Below are 12,349 nucleotides of genomic sequence, written 5' to 3'. Positions count from 1 at the left end.
ATGTTGTACTTCAAGATGGATCTAGAAATTACTTTTTTTACTATAAAGGCAACCCCATTTTTCCTTGTCTTCTCATCTCCGGAAAAATAATTACTTTTTGAAAGAAACTGGGCTGAGGAGAAGCTCATTGGGAACTCATTGGAGAAAAACTCATTGGAGACAAAGGGAATTCATTGGGAAGAAAACATAGAAATGAATCAAATGAGGTCACTAATAGACGTTATCTCAGAGAAGAGAATGGATCTTCCTATCCTTGACATTTCTTTGATGTTGAATGACGGAGATAACATTGGGGAGAATTCTGAAAGCAGATAAACTTCACCTTCTTCTAGTCTAATGGGGGATGGATTTGAGAGGAAAACATTCTGGCTCTGAACAAGCTTCAGCTTCCTTCTTCTTAACATGAGCTGTAAATTGATGACTTCCAAAATCTTCTGGTTCAAAAGTTAAGCTAACAGAGGGAGAAAAAGGACATCTTAATTAATTGATATGGTGGCTTATAAAAGAGCTGGCACTGGATGTGACTCTGATAGATAGTGATGGTGTTTGGACGTGATCTTGGTCTTGTGGATCAGATAACATAATTAATGTTATGGTTTTAATGAAATCTCAGCCTCGATTTCTATTAAGGATTAGGCTTCATTAATGTAACCTGGGAAAGGCAGTGGAACATGCAAAATACCCCTCAGATAAGAAGTTAGAATTATTCCAGGCAGCTGCTCTCAATTGAAGGGTACCAGAGGTCTATTCTGCAACTGATAATTCTAGAAGTTTCTGATTTCTTTCCTTTATGCTTGTTATCCATAGTTCTTCATGGTCACACTTCAAAATGGTAGATGTTTCTATAACATATATTACTAGAGGACTATTAGTCTTAAGGGTGAAACCTCTATAATTTTTCACTATTTTCTGAAGGCACTGATCTTGGAGCTCCAAGATTAAGTTTTGCAATCAGGGGGAGACTAAGTTACTGGTGCCCATTCGGATGGCTGGTTTAGCTCTGACTTCTGTCTTGATTTACCTTTAGAGAACTCCTCTCTCCTGTTTAGCTAATTACTTTTCATTCCCTCTACTGAAAGACCTAGAGCTAGCTGTATGTTTAAAAGAAGGGTTGTGAGTCTTATTTTGAACCCTGCATCATTTTCTTAATGAACTTGACTTTCTTTACTTTGTTTATATTGGCTTCACCATCGAAAAGTACCATCTCTGAACACAGTTTTGGATTCTGCTGAAAATTGAGAGTTTTCCAGAAGCCCTAGAGTGTGGTATGACTTGTACAATAGCTTGGCGTATGCCGTATCTTTAACAGGCACATTCTACCCCATCCAAGAGCTCTGGTGGCCTAGTGGTAAGAAGCTACATTGCAATCCCAAAAGGCGCACAGTTCAAATCCACCAGCTGTTCTGCATGAGAAAGCTGGACAGTTGCGTCACGTGTGATTGTCTCTAAAAACCTACTGAAGAGTCATCTCTAATTCAGTTTTGACCCGACGGCACACAACAACAGGTTCCAAGTAGTTGGCATACAAACTTTTGTCCCACTCACTTCTGTCATCTGCTTCATCTGTTGATACCCCTTCAGGGTCTTGTTCTTGCCTGTATTCATCAGAGTTTACTAATGAGTTCAATCGGAAGGAAGTGCCTTTGTGCACCAAATGAATGGACATCCTCCATGTACCAGGCACTAGCAGGGGTGTGGGTCTTTTCAAGTCAAGACTAAAAAATGTCTCATCTGCATCTCAAACCAGCTCATCTGCTTCTCAAGCAGGAACTTCTGTCAGCGAAGGAAGCTGTCGCTGCCTTCCATAACTCATCAGACGAAGGAAAGCAGTAGAGTTGAAAGGTCGACAGTCACCATGACAAGGCCTGTTACACACAGGTTAAGAGCCCTCTGCTTTTTTTTTTCTTTAAATTCCTTACCCTCAACTGTTGTTCAAATGATCAAAATGGGATTCTTCCTGAAACGGATTTAATTCTTGGGAGGAATGAAAAGACATTTATAGGGCAAGCTAACTTCATAAAGTGACATTAAAAGGTTTTAAAATAGTGTTTTGCTTCTAAAGGGTGTTTGTAAATGTCAGAGGTAACATATTGATTACAGTTCTAGCAGTTCTTGCTCAGAGCTGCTTTGCTGTCTTTGACTTAAGTGATGCTTTGACTCATGCTTATGGATACAGGAAATAATCTCAGTCATCCTACGTTGTTTGCCTGAACTCTCTAGACCCATCAGATTTCAGATTCTCTACATAAAAAGTAACATCGCATCTGTGGTATTTGTGATTCGTGTGCCATTTAACTTCTCAATGTAAATCTTAGAGAGCATGTCTTGAAAAAAGCCATAGGAGTTAGTTAGCCCACAGGCCCCTGTTGACGTCCTCGGTTCTGGTCAGCTCTGATGCCTGGTGCTTTGTGTGTAAGAGACTGGAATGTCATCCAGTTCTGCTCCATCTTTATGGCCATTAGTATGTTTGAGTCCATTGTGACAACTGTTGTGTCAGCTCACCTCTTTAAGGGTTTCCCTCATTTCCTCTGACCCCTCTATTTTCCAAACTTGATGTCCTTCACTAGAGATTGCTCCTTCCTGCAAACATATCTAAGGTGAGCAAGACGAAGTCGGACCATCCTTGTTTCTAAGGGACATTCTCAGTGTGTTTCTTTTAAGACTGATGGATATTCATTCTTCTGGTATAGTCAGTATTTTTTGCCACACCACAATTCCAATTCTTCTGTCTTCCCCTTTCACTGTCCACCTTTGCCATGCATGTGAGGAATCAGAGGCACGTTAGACATCAAAGTGACATCTTTGCTTTTCAAAATTTTAAGGCCAATTTGTTAAAGAAAATTTATGTATGGTTACCCATGTTGGACAGTGTTTGGTGGAGCTTCCTGATTAAAACAAGCTTGGAAGCAGGAGTTGCATCCACTTCCGAAATGGCTTGCCTCCAGAAATTCTATGAACTTAGAGAAACGATGAAAGTTACACAAGTGTTCAGGTCTTTTGTTCATAGGGTCACTATGAGTCATCTACGACACAACGACACTTAACAACAACAACATGGCTCAGATTGGGCAATATTTTGTTTTATCATATTGTGGGAACACTCTGAGTTGGAATCAACTTAATAGTATCTAATAACACAAATCTCACCAGCTATGCAATGTTGAAGGAGTCCTAGTGATACACGCTTGTGATTAAGCCCTTGACTACTGACTGGAAGGTTCGTGGTTTGAACCCAAGAGCAACTCCTTAAGAGAAAAGATCTATTGTTCTGTTCCCATGAAAATGGATAGGCTTGTAAACCCTATAGTGAAGTTCAGTTCTGTCAAAAGGTCATTATGAGTTTAATTTGATTTGACTTGATGACATTTTTTTGGTTGCTGCCATTTTAATGTGTTTTTTTCTTTTTTGCTACTATTTCTTCTTTGTTTTTGTTGTATTGTTATTTGAGTCAAAATCTACAAGTTAATTGGTTTTTGTTCAACCATTCAAATGCATTGTGTCTTATGACTTAAAATACACAAAACCATCTTCTTTCTGCTTCCTCCCCATGATTCACATTTTTGTGAATTCTATCCCTTCCTATCTTTTGAGCTTTATCTCTGAGCAAAGGGTACTCTTTTGACTTTATGGACTTGGTGATTCTAAGAAGTGAGTGTCTCTCTGATGTTACTGTTCGTTTTAAAACCTATTGTTTTAGACTGAACATTGAGTCATGGGTGTGGAATATTCTAGGTATGAAGGTTGACAGGGGGCTGTGATCTTCAGGGTTTCCTCAAGCTTTAAACATCATGACTGCTTTGATGGTTTTGAGTTTTGATTGACATTCCTTTGTGCCTACTACACAGAATCTTCTACTACGATCCTCTTAGACTGCTCAGTGGTAGTATCTATGGATCATCTAGTTCTGCTGGTCTCTGAGTCATAAGGTTCGAGGGTCCAGTGGTCTTTGAGCCCTTTGGGCTAATTGTTTCGAGGAATCCTTGCTTTTCTCGACTCTTCTTTGTTCTAGACAGAAATAGACCCAGAGTTGAACCTTACATGGCTACTTACAAGCTTTTAAGGCCCCAGTTTCTACTCCCCAAAGGCCAAGCCAAAACCAATCACTATCGAGTTCTGGTAGCAAAGCAGGGAACACGTTGGGTTGCTAACTGAAATGCCAACAATGCGAATCTATCAACCACTTCAAGGGAGAAAGATGGGCAGTGTCCTCCTGTGGGGACTCAACCCTTTCAAGTAGGTTGGAGAATATTATCTTTGTGGACCAAGTTATGTCAGTTGACCTTGATGTTCTTTGAGACTTAAGATTTTTTTATGTCAGATTTATTATAAACTCATAAAAATGCTGAAAAGTAGTTCTTCAACTTGGGCTATGCTGTTGAATACTTAAGTGAATAGAGCAGACTGGAAGGGGGCATATAATCTTGAAATCAAGATGGGATTACCTCTCTCATTTTCTAAAGTTAAACCTCTATGTTGGAAATCTCTCTGCTACTCTTATTTTCAGATATTTATAAGCTACTCCTAGGTACCAGGAGCATAGTGGGGAAAGTTGATACTGTTGTAATGAATACATAATACAGACAGATTCCTTAATATCTCCGAAATAATTTTCCCAAATTGTGAACAGTGAAGCCCATCATATCCACTCTATGAGGTTAGTAGTCTAAGGCTTCAAGAAGATGAGGATGATATTGGTATGTGCGTTGTTTTGTAGCTTATGAAGTCCTTTCAATATTTGGTGATGAGGAAACTAATGAGTTCCCTTCTGGCTTCCAGGACCATTTGGAAACTAACAATGGGTTATGCTTGCAATGTTTCATTTAACCAAACAGCAGGCATTGGCTCTCAATACAATTTCACTGTTGTGTGTCCATTTATATCAGCGCTTGCAAGCAAAACCTATTTTGTAACCTTGCTTCCATATTATTTGGTTAAACGCACAGATATTATTTAATTAATATGCAAATCAAAACTATTAGTGATGTGCATGTTGTTGTTATATGGCTGAGTCAGAACCAACTCATCGTTGACCCTCCATTTTTAAAAGTTTGTAAATCACATGGGATGAGATTTCCCAACTTCTTCCCGTGAAGCCGTTGGTGGATTTGAACTACAGGTCTTTGGGTTGACAGCATAGTTTTTCACCACTAAGCCACCAGAGCTTCCTAATATACATGGTTTTATTAAAAAAGTGTATATAGTATAATAAGACCTTGATCTTTAAAGGGAAGAGAAGAGAGAGATGTTTTTGTTGTTGTAATAAAAGTGATAATATGCTTATAATAAACAAATTATGAAAAAGCATTTAATGTGAAAATTGAAATAATTTTTCTTGACCTCTTTCTCATTCTCTAGGGGAAATTGCTTTTAATGGTTTTTTACATAGCCTTCCAGAAATTGTCTATTGTAACATGAATGAGGGCAGCAATTCATACTTTTCTGAAGAGTTCTTTTTAGACACACACATTTTATCACATAGATATGATGTCATTTATTTACTCTCTTCTCTATTGATAATATTTAGTTTGTTGAGTTTATATAGTTCTAGGATTATTTTTGTTTCTTACTGAAAACCATTATATAAATACCCTTAAACGTATAATCAAAATTAATTTGTAATTTGAACCCTTTTACATCCAGATTTCTTTTGAGTTTCATTGAACACACAATGGACTGCCAAGAGAACAAACAGTTCTGCCCTAGAGAGAGTAAAACCCTGTTGCTCCTTGGAGGCAAAGACTCTGAAGCTCCATCTCGCATACTTTGAGCTTGTCACCAGTATGGACCAGTGCTTGGAAAAGGACATATGCTTGGAAAGGGAGAGGGTCAGTATGGAAGAGGAAGACCTTGGATGAGTTGGGTTGCTACAGTGACTATGGCAAAAGGGGCAGATAAGTCAGAGACAGTGATATTGGCTCAGGACAGGGTAGAGTTCAGAGATATTGTTCATAAGATCACTATGAGTCAAAGTCAACTCAATGGCATATAACAACAACAACAATAACAGTAATATTGACAAACAAAGAATTCTTATTTTTTTTATCTTGAGGGACTCACTGATGATGACTGTGTCACCACATATGCTTTTTCATCCTCTGTTTCTCATTTTCTCAGTGAATGTTGATATTTAAACACATTGTAGAACTGTTTGCATGTGAATTGAAAGTATCATGACCACCCTAACCTTAGCACGTATCTCCAAAGAACCAAGTCACCTCTCCTACAATGAGCACCCAAGATATTCCAGATTCACCAGTGATACTATCTAATCACTCACATTCACTCACTGCCTTTGAATTGGTACTAATCAATAGCAACCCATTTGAATTAGGTTTCCAAGGCTCTAAATTGAAATGCTTCACCTGCATGGGAAAAGGTGACCAATGAATTAAAAAGACTGAAGAAGAAGTTATGCCTTTGAATTGTAGTAATAGAAAAAAATAATGAATTATGGGATATACTATGGGTTGTCAAAAGGATAAATAAATTTGCTTTAAAATAAGTGCAGTTGGTGTTCTTTAAGGATGAGGACGACAAAACTTTTCTTACATACTTTTAGTCTGTTTCATGAGGACAGTGTATAGAAAATAAAATCGGCTTGGAAATTGGAGGATCTCTGAAAGGACAGCACGTCTTCAATGAGATGGTCTTGTATGGTGACTGCAACAGTGACTTAAAACACGGTTGGGTTGAGAGGATAGTGCAGGGCTGAGAAGTGTATCCTTCCGCTGTGCATACCGTCTCTATGTATCATAGACAGCTCTATAGCCCCTAATGACAAACACAACGGCTGCTGTACTAAAACCACTCAATGTTAGTTTATAAATTTCTTTCTCTTTTTTTTTTTTTCTCGACTGATTTCTCTTTTGGAGATACTTTGTTTCCAGTGTTTTAGCATTACTTACAAGGCTAAAATAATTTTGTCTGTGTTTTTTCAGACTTAACAACATAGGGTAGAGGTAAACTTCGCAAGGTAAGCTCAGAAGTGGGATTCTTCTGTCAGAGGGCTAATGCTTATGTAGATTTTACAGATAGCAGCAATTTCTCTTGGAGGAGGACTGGTCAATTCTTCACTCTCACCAGTGATGTGTGAATGTGCTTGATTCCCTACAGAGTCACCAATAGAGTGAGTTGTGTTGTTGAACATTCACATTTTTGTCAGTTAGGTGGATGAGAAAGGATATCTCAGTTTAAATTCACAGTTCCTTTTATTACAAGAAAACTTGAGTGTCTTCTCATATGTTTGAATGTAATTTGTATTTCTTTTTATGTATTGGTTTATTGTTATTTTTTTTCAAGTCTTTTTTCCTACTAGATTTTAGATGAAGACCTTACTTTTACTTAATGATCCTAACAGGAACAACAACAACAATAGGAAGAACCTGCATTGAATCTGGCTCCACACATTAGAATAAATACATTCTTTAATTACTAAAGATGTAGAAACGCAGATGAAGACCAAGTACCTTCCTACAACAAATGATTCACTCCCCTGAGTAAGATAGCTTTGGCTCTGAGCCACTTTTATAAGATTCAGAGACATGTGAACCACACATAGTGCAGTTGACAGCTTGTCAGAGCCACCTAACGGCCAGGGCCAATAGATCATAATTAACCCTCAATGCTTTTGCATTTTTCGCCTTCTCAGGAACTCTGTCATTCTCAAGTGGATCACTTATCTTTTATCTCATTTTAAAAAAGGATGAATTCCTGCAGTTGTAGAAACTTGAGTGACATAATTAAGTCAATGTGCCCAACAATAGTTCTGGTCTGTGTAAGATATATATTGGATGCCAAACAAAAAAATAAAAAATGATTGAGTAAGAACTGGATTGCTGGTGGATTATCTTCACAAATAGGAGAATTTGATCTTGAACGACTTGCCATTACACCGTGCATAGTCAGTTTTCAACACCATGTAACACAGTAGAGAAACCTCCTAGGTTAGTCACACCTGTAACATCTATGGAAGCAGATCTTGAAGGGTTTTTCCTTTTTACTGGAGTTACCGGGTGGATCCAAACCTTTCACCAGTGGATGAACTGACCATCAGGCAGGAAAGGTGACTGAGGGGTCATAGCCAATGAGATTTTTCCCGATCTCTGTCTGATCACCAAACTTTGTCTTTTTCTGATTTTTGGGTGTTGGTTTTTTTTTTTTATTGTTCTCTTACTTTACCCAGGACCCTCTAATTTAACCCTTTCAGGGTGCTTTGCAATGGTAGTTGAACACCATCTAGTTCTGTTCTCAAGGTCTTGTAGGCAGAGATCCATATGGCCCATTAGTTCTTTGTACTAATTCTCTTCCATGTGTATTTTATTTTCTTCACTCATCTTTGGTTGCACCTTAAATGGTTGCTTACAAGCTGATGAAAGCATTTTCTTTCGGGCTTCAATGCTGGTTGGAACAAACAAAGAGAATACTTATTTAAAAATCTTACAATGGCAAATAGCTTAGTTAGGACTTTGAAGATATGACAACATAAGGAGATAAGTCCATGTTGGTAAAATAGAATAGTTTCAAAGGCTAGAGTTATTAAACAATCAGCAACCATTTCAAAACAGATACAGGTTACTAGATTAGGGTTAAAGGGATTCAGTTATTATCAAGTCATTAATAAATATCTTCTACAAGTAAGCAAAAGATAGTCAACATTATTATAATATCAGCAGTTAGGAGACAGAGTGAAAAAATACTGGCAGTTTGCATCAGTAATCTTGCTTCTTTATCTAGATATCAGCAGCTTTTTGTCAGCCTCTGGTCACTGGGATGATTCAGGCTATGTTTCAAATCTCTTGTTCATTGACAAGTCCAGATAGGTACTTTAGCTTTCTTTAACTCTAATGAATGAACACAGGATTAATTTCTTTTATTTTGTTACACAAGGATTAGTTAAAAGAACCAGATAAACCCTTTTCAGTGGGGTTCTAAAGAAGCTTTTAATTGATTTCTTTTCAAGTCAACGTAATAACCTGGATCGATATTAAGGAGAAGATAAGTCCTAGCCAGCGCCAAAGTGAAAAAGATAAGTAAGGGGCGTACAAATTGGCAAAGAAAACTATCATTACTTTCAGGTGGTAAGATTTTATATGTATAAAACCCAAAAGGCTCAGCAAAAAAGCCGCTGGAACCACAGTGACAGTGTATAAGATCAGTAGAAGAGATATTAACTACTCTTCTCCAATATGACAACACAGAAGTAGTGATGATTCTCCTATCATCCTTATTCAGTTCTTGAATTGTCTATGGTAATTGATGGTCTAAAAAAATGACACAGACCACTATTGTCCCAAATCCTCAAAGACTTGGATGTCTTAGGTGCAGATTCACCTCCAAATTTCTGTGCAGGTACCATGAAATGTCATAGGAAAACCCTGTCAAAGGAAGAAACAAATGGTTTTATTGACAGGGAGAGACATTTGTGAATTGGAAGACACAACGGCTCAGACAAGTACTGTAATGTTCCAAATAGAAGAAAGAGGCTTATATCGAGTGGAATAAACAGAAGGCTATATGCTAGTGGGCGTGATTGGGTTCATGCCTAACTGTTAGAAGAGGGGTGTGAAGTTGAAATTCTTCTTAACATTATTTCTATTCCTAGTTTCCAGTAATATGTGAAAAAGGTTCTTTTCTTGAAGCAAGCCACAAGAACCCTCTCAACAAGCATCTTTTACAAACATTTCCTTGCATAAGCTAAAACCTTGACCCTTCTTCCTTTTAGGTTATGAGCTATTAAACTTTTCCAAGAAGCTAGCTCTTCAGAGTAGCAGCAACAGGAACAAGACTTTCAGATCCAGCCATAGTTAGATTGAAATTGAGTTTAATTTAGATGTGGGGTAGCCATGTTAATCATGCAAAGTACTTTAGTTTAGAGCTTCGTTTACTCATAACAAATGTCTTCAGCATTGTTTTGCTGAAGGCATTTGTGAGAAAAATTAGAAAGTGCTCAATAACCACTGTAATGTTTTATCTTAAAATAAACAAAGTAGGGAAATGTAATAAATCACAACTCCAGCAAGTTATTTGCCTCTAATTTTAAACTGACTCCAATAAAACAACAACAATAACAGATGTAACGGCTGTCATCACTTTCGGTTGGAGTGTTGGCTTTACATTAGTAGAACAAGGAATGTGATGAGTATTCAAAAATCTGTGCTTTTAATGCACAAATAGTCTGCCTATCTGAAATAAAGAAAACAAACAAAACCAAAAAGTGAATTGCTGGCAGCATTTAGCTGTACAATTTAGGTCCAGAATGTACCTGGTAAGAATAGTCTTCCTATTATTTTTTTTAATTCCATATTCATCTTTCTCCTAACATAGAAATAGGGATTCTTTAAGACTCAACACTTCTACCAACTTTTAGAAGCTCTCTTGCACTTCTCTATCTGGGTTTTAAAGCTATAACTCAGATACAGAAAAGCATCAACATCAAAAGGCTAAGTTTTCACAAAATGTAAACACTTTTGCTGGTTGTAAACACCAGTTGGATTAAGAAATAGAATATTAGAATACATTCAAAGACTTCTAGGCCTGTGTGGTTTTGCAGTTCCCCATACTTAATAGTCTTAAAAATTCTAATTCCTCTGCTCTTTGGGGGATTTGGAGTTGGAAGCAAATCTCATCATTTGATTGAATGGAGACTTGTATATACATCTACTGGAAATAGGCCACTGTTAGTTATGTGTTTTCTGTGAAGATTCAGACATTTTTCTGTTCTCAAGAAATTTATTACTAAGTGGGTTTATTAGAGAGGCAGCAAAACACATGGATGTTTGGCCATGTAGGCAGCCCGTGAAAATGAAGAAAATTCCCATTCAGATAAATTTACACATAGTAACTCAAATATCTAAAGATACTAGAGGTGGAATAGGCCTGAACAAGGTTTGTTGTGTTTTTTTTTTTCTGTTTTAAATAAGGTTGTCTTGAGTTGCAGTAAGCTCTTAAGGAACTCAGAACAAAATGTGTGTTGAAGGGAGAATGCAGAGGTCACACTATAACTGGATGATCTCCTTGAACATGTGGTGGTTACATTTCATATTCCTTTGCATGCGTGCTGGACCATAAGGCATGGTTAGCTCAATGAATATCACAGGTTAGTAGTAATAATCTAGAATCTGCCCCAAAACAAATTCTGCATTCATGTACAAACTGACATAGAGAAAGCACATACTAATAGACCTGGAAGATATGCAATAGGATATTTGTATTCTGTTTTTTCAGTTAAATCCAAAGATTGAATACATTGTGCAAGTAAATGGCTCTGATAACACACTGGGTAAGAGCTCAATGGCTACCCAAAGATTGGTAATTTGAATCTACCCAGCTGCACCATGGTGGAGGAAGATATAACAATTGCTCCCACCAAGTTTATAGCCTACAAAATTCTATGGGACTGTTTTCTGTCGCATGTTGTCACTATGGGTTGCGTATCAATTTCATAGCTCTTCATAACAACACTTAAAGTACCAGAGTCAGAACCAGAACTCAGGGCTTGGCCTTGCTACATGCAACTTTCTATATATGTCAAATGCATAAGGACAGCGATGTTGTAGACTTCAAAGAGAAGGATGAATTTATATTTGCATTCAAGTTTCATTTCTTAGGGAATATTGATTTATGGAGAGTAGGTCTACAAAATGTAGTACTTTCAAGCTGCTCTTGAACTGCAAAATAAATCAAATTGAAATGTTTCCTCTAAGTCAATTAAAAACTAAAGAAGATAAAGACATTTTTCAGGTTCCAGTTTGATTGGAACTATAAATATTCTCCTCATAATCGCATTTGTCTTTTCTATCCATCCTATCTTAAGACACTCGGACCTGTTTTAAGAAATGAAATGTCCACTGTAACAAATCATTAAAATATATACATATGTAAAATTTATAAATGAAAAACAAAATTTTACAAACCAATATTGTTCTTATTATATGCTATTAGGTTTGAAATAGTCTAATTCTTCCTCCTCTTTCTTTTTTTTTAAATATACTACTCTGGACATGTTGCAAGGAGGGACCAGTCCTTGGAGATGGACGTCATGCTTGGGAGGGTGGAGGGACAGTGCAGGAGAAGACCCTGGATGAGGCAGATTGACTTAGTGCCTGGGATAATGAAGATAGGTGTCTTGAAGACAATGAAACCGGAGCTGTTGCACATAGGGTCGCTATGAGTCACAAGCAACTTGATGGCACATAACAAGTTCATGAGTTGCAGCTGACTTGATAAAACCTAACAACACTTTCTCTCTGTTCTTCTCTAATATTCTGACTGGATATATATTGGGGATCTTCAGTGCGAATGACTTCAGCCCCACATCATGCTCTCTGAATTTTTTTAATTTTATTTTATA

Source organism: Elephantulus edwardii, unplaced genomic scaffold, assembly GCF_000299155.1.
Source record: "Elephantulus edwardii isolate Elephantulus edwardi_28Jun2011 unplaced genomic scaffold, EleEdw1.0 scaffold00091, whole genome shotgun sequence".
Taxonomy (NCBI): Eukaryota; Metazoa; Chordata; class Mammalia; order Macroscelidea; family Macroscelididae; genus Elephantulus; species Elephantulus edwardii.
This window is presented reverse-complemented; position numbering follows the sequence as displayed.